Source organism: Limulus polyphemus, unplaced genomic scaffold, assembly GCF_000517525.1.
Source record: "Limulus polyphemus unplaced genomic scaffold, Limulus_polyphemus-2.1.2 Scaffold8773, whole genome shotgun sequence".
Taxonomy (NCBI): domain Eukaryota; kingdom Metazoa; phylum Arthropoda; class Merostomata; order Xiphosura; family Limulidae; genus Limulus; species Limulus polyphemus.
Genome location: NW_013674383.1, coordinates 7,248 through 13,351, shown reverse-complemented (window position 1 = coordinate 13,351; position 6,104 = coordinate 7,248). Strand labels below are relative to the sequence as shown.

Genomic DNA, 6,104 nt, shown 5'->3' with positions numbered 1-6,104 from the left:
CAATGCTTTTATTAAATCACAGGATCTTAATAGTATTTGAGTTCTCCCTTTTGTACCTTAAGCTATTGTTTAAAAATAAAAGAATTACAGAGACTGTTTCTAAGATAAAATGTAACACAGTAAGTTAACTTTCGACTTAACCGAACTTAAGTAACAATAATGAACTGTAGTATAAATAAAATCTCGTGTTCAGTTATCCTGTGTGACAAGTTATAAACTCTTTACTCACTGGCGATCTTAAACAATTACTTAAATATTTAACTAACTTATAGGCCCAAACCAAACAGCATCCACATAAACAAATGTGAAAGTTAACCTTAAAGCTATCAGAGCTATCCTTTTTATTACTGATTATTATAGCCTTTAACAACAGTGTTAACAAGATGTTGATATCGTCAGACGAGGTAGCGGTGTGATTAAGACGATGTAGATCCATAGAATTTTGCCTCGAAAAGAAAGGTATATTCATTTTGCCACAATCATAGAGTTCAACTGTCTTCGATTAATTCAACAATGCTTCAGGGTCATGATAGTTTGCCTTATTGTTAATTTAATCAAAACATGTTCTCTGTGGCCCAGATGGATGCAGTGATGCTTCATTAGATGTAAGTATAGTTTTTATTTGAATTTGTAAGATGAATTGTTAAATTCATCATATTATTAAAAATCTCCCTTTTTACTATTCATTATTATAGCCTTTAACAATAACATTAACAAGATGCTGATACCATCAGGCGAAGAAAAGTAGATCCATAGGGTTTGTCTCCCCCCCCCCTGAAAAACCCAATGGGTTTTGAATTTCATCCTTCTTGACTTTCACTTTATAGTTTGTTATGTAACTAAGCAAATAGGTTTTGAAGATTATTTTGAAAAGTAGAGTGTAATCATTGTAGTTTTGTTTTCATCAGTAATTGTAATATGCAGTGTCACTTACGTTTAAGTTTTCTAATATTAGATAAAAGCATTATTTCTTTTTGCGGGAAAAAGTCAGTAGCAATATTCTAAGTGATAAGTTCTCTTACATCATAAAATTACGAATTTTAATCAAGTTGATTCTTACGTAAATATTTTATCGTTTCTGTCGTAATTGGTTCAGTATTTACACTGTGTTATTAATAACAACAACATATATCTTTATCTCGACGAGGATGGGATTCGAACCCACGCGGGCAAAGCCCAATGGATTAGCAGTCCATCGCCTTAACCACTCGGCCACCTCGTCTGTAAAATAATTTATGTCTTGGAAACTGTAATCGTCATAAACAATGAATTAAATATTTATTTGTTATTTTATGAAATAGAAAGCATTTGTAGTACTGTTCATCTTCCAAGGTACGACTATCAGAGATGTGTTGATATAGAAGCGAAACGGTTAAATTCAAGAATCGTGTACTTATGTGACTCATGTTTTTAAGATGAGAAAACTTGGGAATACATCCAACATCACAAGTCATGTTACAACAGCTTACAGCAATAATTTTAGAACATTTTAATAATACCAGTCCAAAATTAACAACAACTCAATATAACAGAAAGTCTGCTAACAGCTCATATAATGCCTAATCTAAGTCAAGATGGTTGAACTGTTATTGTTATAATATGGTTTTGATTGTAAAGCACATCTTTAAATAAGTGTATACCGAAAATATCTTCACTGTATTAAGCCTTACTACATTATTTGTTAAGATAAATATTAAAGGGAAATATAAAATTTTTGGATATTTACAAACAACGTAAGACATTTGTTTTCTCATTCTGCAATTTCTTTCTCAAAAGAAAGAACATTTCAGAAATAATTGTAAATAACTATTTATAAAAATGTATTAAAATTGTTATTTCGTTTCTTAGAAATGAGAACAACGTCCAGTTCAACATATGATCAACAAGAAAACATGAACATTTGTAGAAAAAAGATTTCATAAAGGTTGGGCTTTATGTCTCAGAAATGATGTGGTGGTTCTTCTACCTCATCACAAAACTCTTATGTTCGGTAGTTTCAGTAACATGTAAACTAGGGAAACGACAGAAGAATCACCCTTCATATTGCAGCTACATGTTGAGGGTGTGAAGGACAACACACAAAGGAATTTTACGGAGAAACGACACCATTATTTGGTGATGGGAAACTCGATAGGGCATGGATTAACATTGTTGGTTACACTTTGTGACCTTTGCTTTATTGCAAACGGATAGTTTGTTCTTCCTCGTTTTAATATTCATATTCAAAGTTAAGAGAGATTTATTTGTCCTTTGAGACAGTGTCTGTGTCTAATGGTTAGCCTGTCCCTCCAAACTTTATAGTGTTTCTACCCGTGACTTGTGCTTCATACACGTTAAAAATTTGAATACGTACTAGAACTTCTCAGACTATCCCACTTTCTTTCGTCGTTCCCTATGAAGAGCTCCAACTTAAATGACTCGGTTGGTTCAGCCATCGTTTGAGTTAACTTTGTGGTTGCCTATCAGTTCTTTTTTGATACTTTCGCGTTCACTACAGAGTTATATGTAATATCAGTTTATAGTTCCATTAATGTACTAATTACACCTTAGAAGATGAACGGCACAACATATGTTTTCTATTCTATAACATAAAAAATCTAGTTAGTTCGTAGTTTATGATGATTATAGTTTCTCAGACTTAAGTTGTAAGAAAGACGAGATGGCACAATGGTTAAGGTTGTTGACTGCTAATTCACTAAGCTATAGTCCCGAAGGTTCGAGTTAACTTTACATTTTGTTGACGTCAATAAGACAAAATGTATACCGAATCATTCACGACACAAGCAACAAAATGTTTACGTAAGAATTAGTTTGTAATTTTGTAGTGAAATAAAAGTTAACATTTAAAATCTTTTCCGTTGATTCGTTCTCGGAAAAGGAGATAATGCTATTAAAAACTAAAACAATTATTATAGAATAGTCCACCAACGTTTCTTACATTGTATTATTTTTATGATGTGACCGAAAACAGTAAAAATGTTATAGTTAACTCAGATGAAGGATAACGTGAGACTAAAATTTAGTGTTACAAAACGTAAACATAAATGACACCGCATATCACAATTACTGATTTGAACAATACTACAATGATTTCTCTATTTTGTAATTGAGAATGATCGCGCTAGTGTACCTGTTTTTAAATTGTTCTTTCTTACTGTAAAAGCTGTAACTTGTGATATATTAATAGTGAGTTGCTCAGATTGTAGAACTGATATCTAATAATCTACATCATGTACTTATTTATTTCAACATTGCTATGCATTGACCATTGTCTTTCTTTAATTTACCAATATATTTTACTGGGGAATGACTTCAAAGTCGGAGAAATGTGAGACTCACTTTACTGTTTTTCACATTTTACTATACAACCACAATTTTGTCTGTTTGTAGTGCAAGTGTGTTTAGTATATTTTTTATCAGCCATTTATCTTTTATGTTCAACAATGTTATTGACAAAATAACAACAATAACATCCTTTTTTTTGGTGTTACAATAGGGAATAGCTATACACTTTCTGATATGTATGTGATACTCTACTTTTGCAATCAGTCTATCTAAGCACTGGCTATATCTATACTAAGTTATACCAAGTCAATAGCTTATTGAGTTATCGTTGATGATATCAATGTAGATTGCTGCTACAATCTTTTACTGGTGAGCTCAGATTGTCTGGGAGTACTGAATCAACATTTGTATTTAGATGCAGTGCACCTGAAGTGTGCTGTGCCTAGTACAATTCCACTTTGAAAATTCATAGGTGTCTGTCAAAGCTACACGCATAGGATTGTGTGTCTCATTTGAAATCTCCATCATTTCATCACAGGTATTAACACTAGAAACTGCATTGGTCCTTTCTATGAAATAATACATGTTGAATGATGGAATAGTTTTAGATCCACTGTTGCAGTGTTCTGCTCGTTGGGTATAGTCGATTTGTATTTGATGCAGGTTATCCTTTCCACAGACTGAGTCAATATCAACTAATTCTACATTCACTTAGCATGAGCTAGCTTTAATAATAGTTTGGAATCAAACTTCTTTGTTCATTTTCTCCTCATGTGCATTAGTCTGAACGAAGTTTGTGTTCACTGGTTTAAGTCATAGGGCTTCACTAATAGTGCCTATATCACTATATGAGTAAGCAAATTCATTTAATAGCAATTAACAATCGACCTAACGTCTATGGAAGTTTGCAGGTACTTATTGAATTTGCTCAAGTTAGTTTCTGCTCAATGAGCCATCATATTTTCTAATACATAAACTTCATTTATTTTCAAATGTCAGTAGCCTAGTTCAATCTGAAGACAGCTTGTTAAGATTACAGGATTTACAGCTCCGAGAGCTCATAAGTGAGCTTCTTGGTGTTTTATGAGAACAAGGTCAATTTGTTACAACCGTGATTTAGCAAGATAAGCATGATCCTGGTATTCTTGTCTTGTGGGTATACCCAGTCCTTACTGATAGTCTACAACTGGATGTAACTGTAGCTGAATTGATTGGTACCCTTTCTCTGATACTTTGAGATGCAGGTGCCTGTTAAGACATTTAAGTAGGCCCGACAGTGGCACAGCGGTATATCTGCGGACTTACAGCACTAGGAGCCGGGTTTTCACACTGGTGGTAACCCTTTGTATAATTTTCTGCTTAATTTCAAAGAAACATACATTTAAAGAATTGGCTGATCAAAGTAGTACACTACTGAGTTTCTACAGTCTGGAGTTTTACTCAACGTTATCATCTCAAATCTGATATGGCTATAGTAAGCATCAGAATGTCCCTGATGCATAAATGATGTCCCAGAAGCTCATCTAACAAACTATCAACAGAAGATTTATGAGGATATGCTTTTGTTATATAGAAGCTACGTTCTGATATTTTTTTGGCTGCGTAAGAGGTTCGAATCATCACCATAAGCTGTTAGATCACCAGGTAGTTTATCAGCATCCAAGGACAGACCATCCAGGGTAAGAGAAAGCGCTGTGTACATTTGTCTTATATAAAGGAATCCACTCCGCTACTTGGTTAAATTACCTCAGGAATTAATCCTCATGAAGAAAGGTATAATCATTTTGCCGCAATCATCGAGTTCAACAGTCTTCAATTAACTCAACAATGCTTGAGGGTCTTGATAGTTAGCGTTATTGGTAATATATTCGTAACATGTTCTCTGTAACCTAGATGGATGCAGTGATGCTAGAATAGATGTAAGTAATGTTTTTGTCGGTGGTTGAAATTATCCCTGACTTGTAGAATTGCCTGACAGCTACTTTATCTGAAGAACATTCCAACTATTGGATAGTTAGTTGTTGGAACCTACATATTGCACCTATTAATACCGTCTTTATTATTTTTTACATATCAGATATATTGGGCTGGCTGACATAACTAATATCTTTAGAGGATCCAGCTCATAGATCAACACTCTCAGTCACAGTCTTAGAAGAAATGAGAGAAGCATTTGAAGGAATGCATATATCCACCCCTTTTTTTAATATATGTTCTTCTTCTTCTCTCTCTCAGTTCCTCCAGCTTTAGATCATAACTTCCATTGTGGAACAGGAGACACGTTGTTGAGCCGTGATTGTAGCAGCGTGTATATTTCAGACCATTAGATCCTTTCAGCTTCTGCTGTTTTTGTTGTCCTTTTCTATTTTAGGCAACAGAGAAGAATATTTTTTAAAACCCTAAACTCACCTTCATTAAAACCCTAACTCACCTTCTAGCTAATCATTTGTATTTTGAATAAATATGTATATATGATGAAACTGACACTAGCTTCCCTGGCGGTGAAGTACAGATACTATTAATGAAGCAAAGGATTATGTAAATTTATGATCACAGAGGGGTACTCTCATGATCTACTCAGTGAATAAATTCCCTACTTGAAGCTTCACTAAGGAGAGAGTCACGAAATAATTAGTTTATGATATAGCTAATGAATTATCACTCGATATTTTCATTAATATTGGAAGGTATTTTTGTGATACTGTAATTTTCTGGAATTAGATTTGCCTTTCTAGTTCTTTTTCCTGATTCCACTATTTAAAGTAATATTGATATTTATGATATATTGTTCATTAACATTAGTGTCAAGTCCTAGCCAG

At 33.5% G+C, this 6,104-nt stretch overlaps 1 non-coding gene across 1 annotated transcript; it reads right to left on the bottom strand.

The window, feature by feature from the left end:
* Nucleotides 1-1,140: 1,140 nt before the first annotated feature.
* On the bottom strand, nucleotides 1,141-1,222 carry Trnas-gcu. Its single transcript has one exon. It is a non-coding gene; the product is annotated as a tRNA-Ser (tRNA).
* Between the last annotated feature and the right edge of the window lie 4,882 nt (nucleotides 1,223-6,104).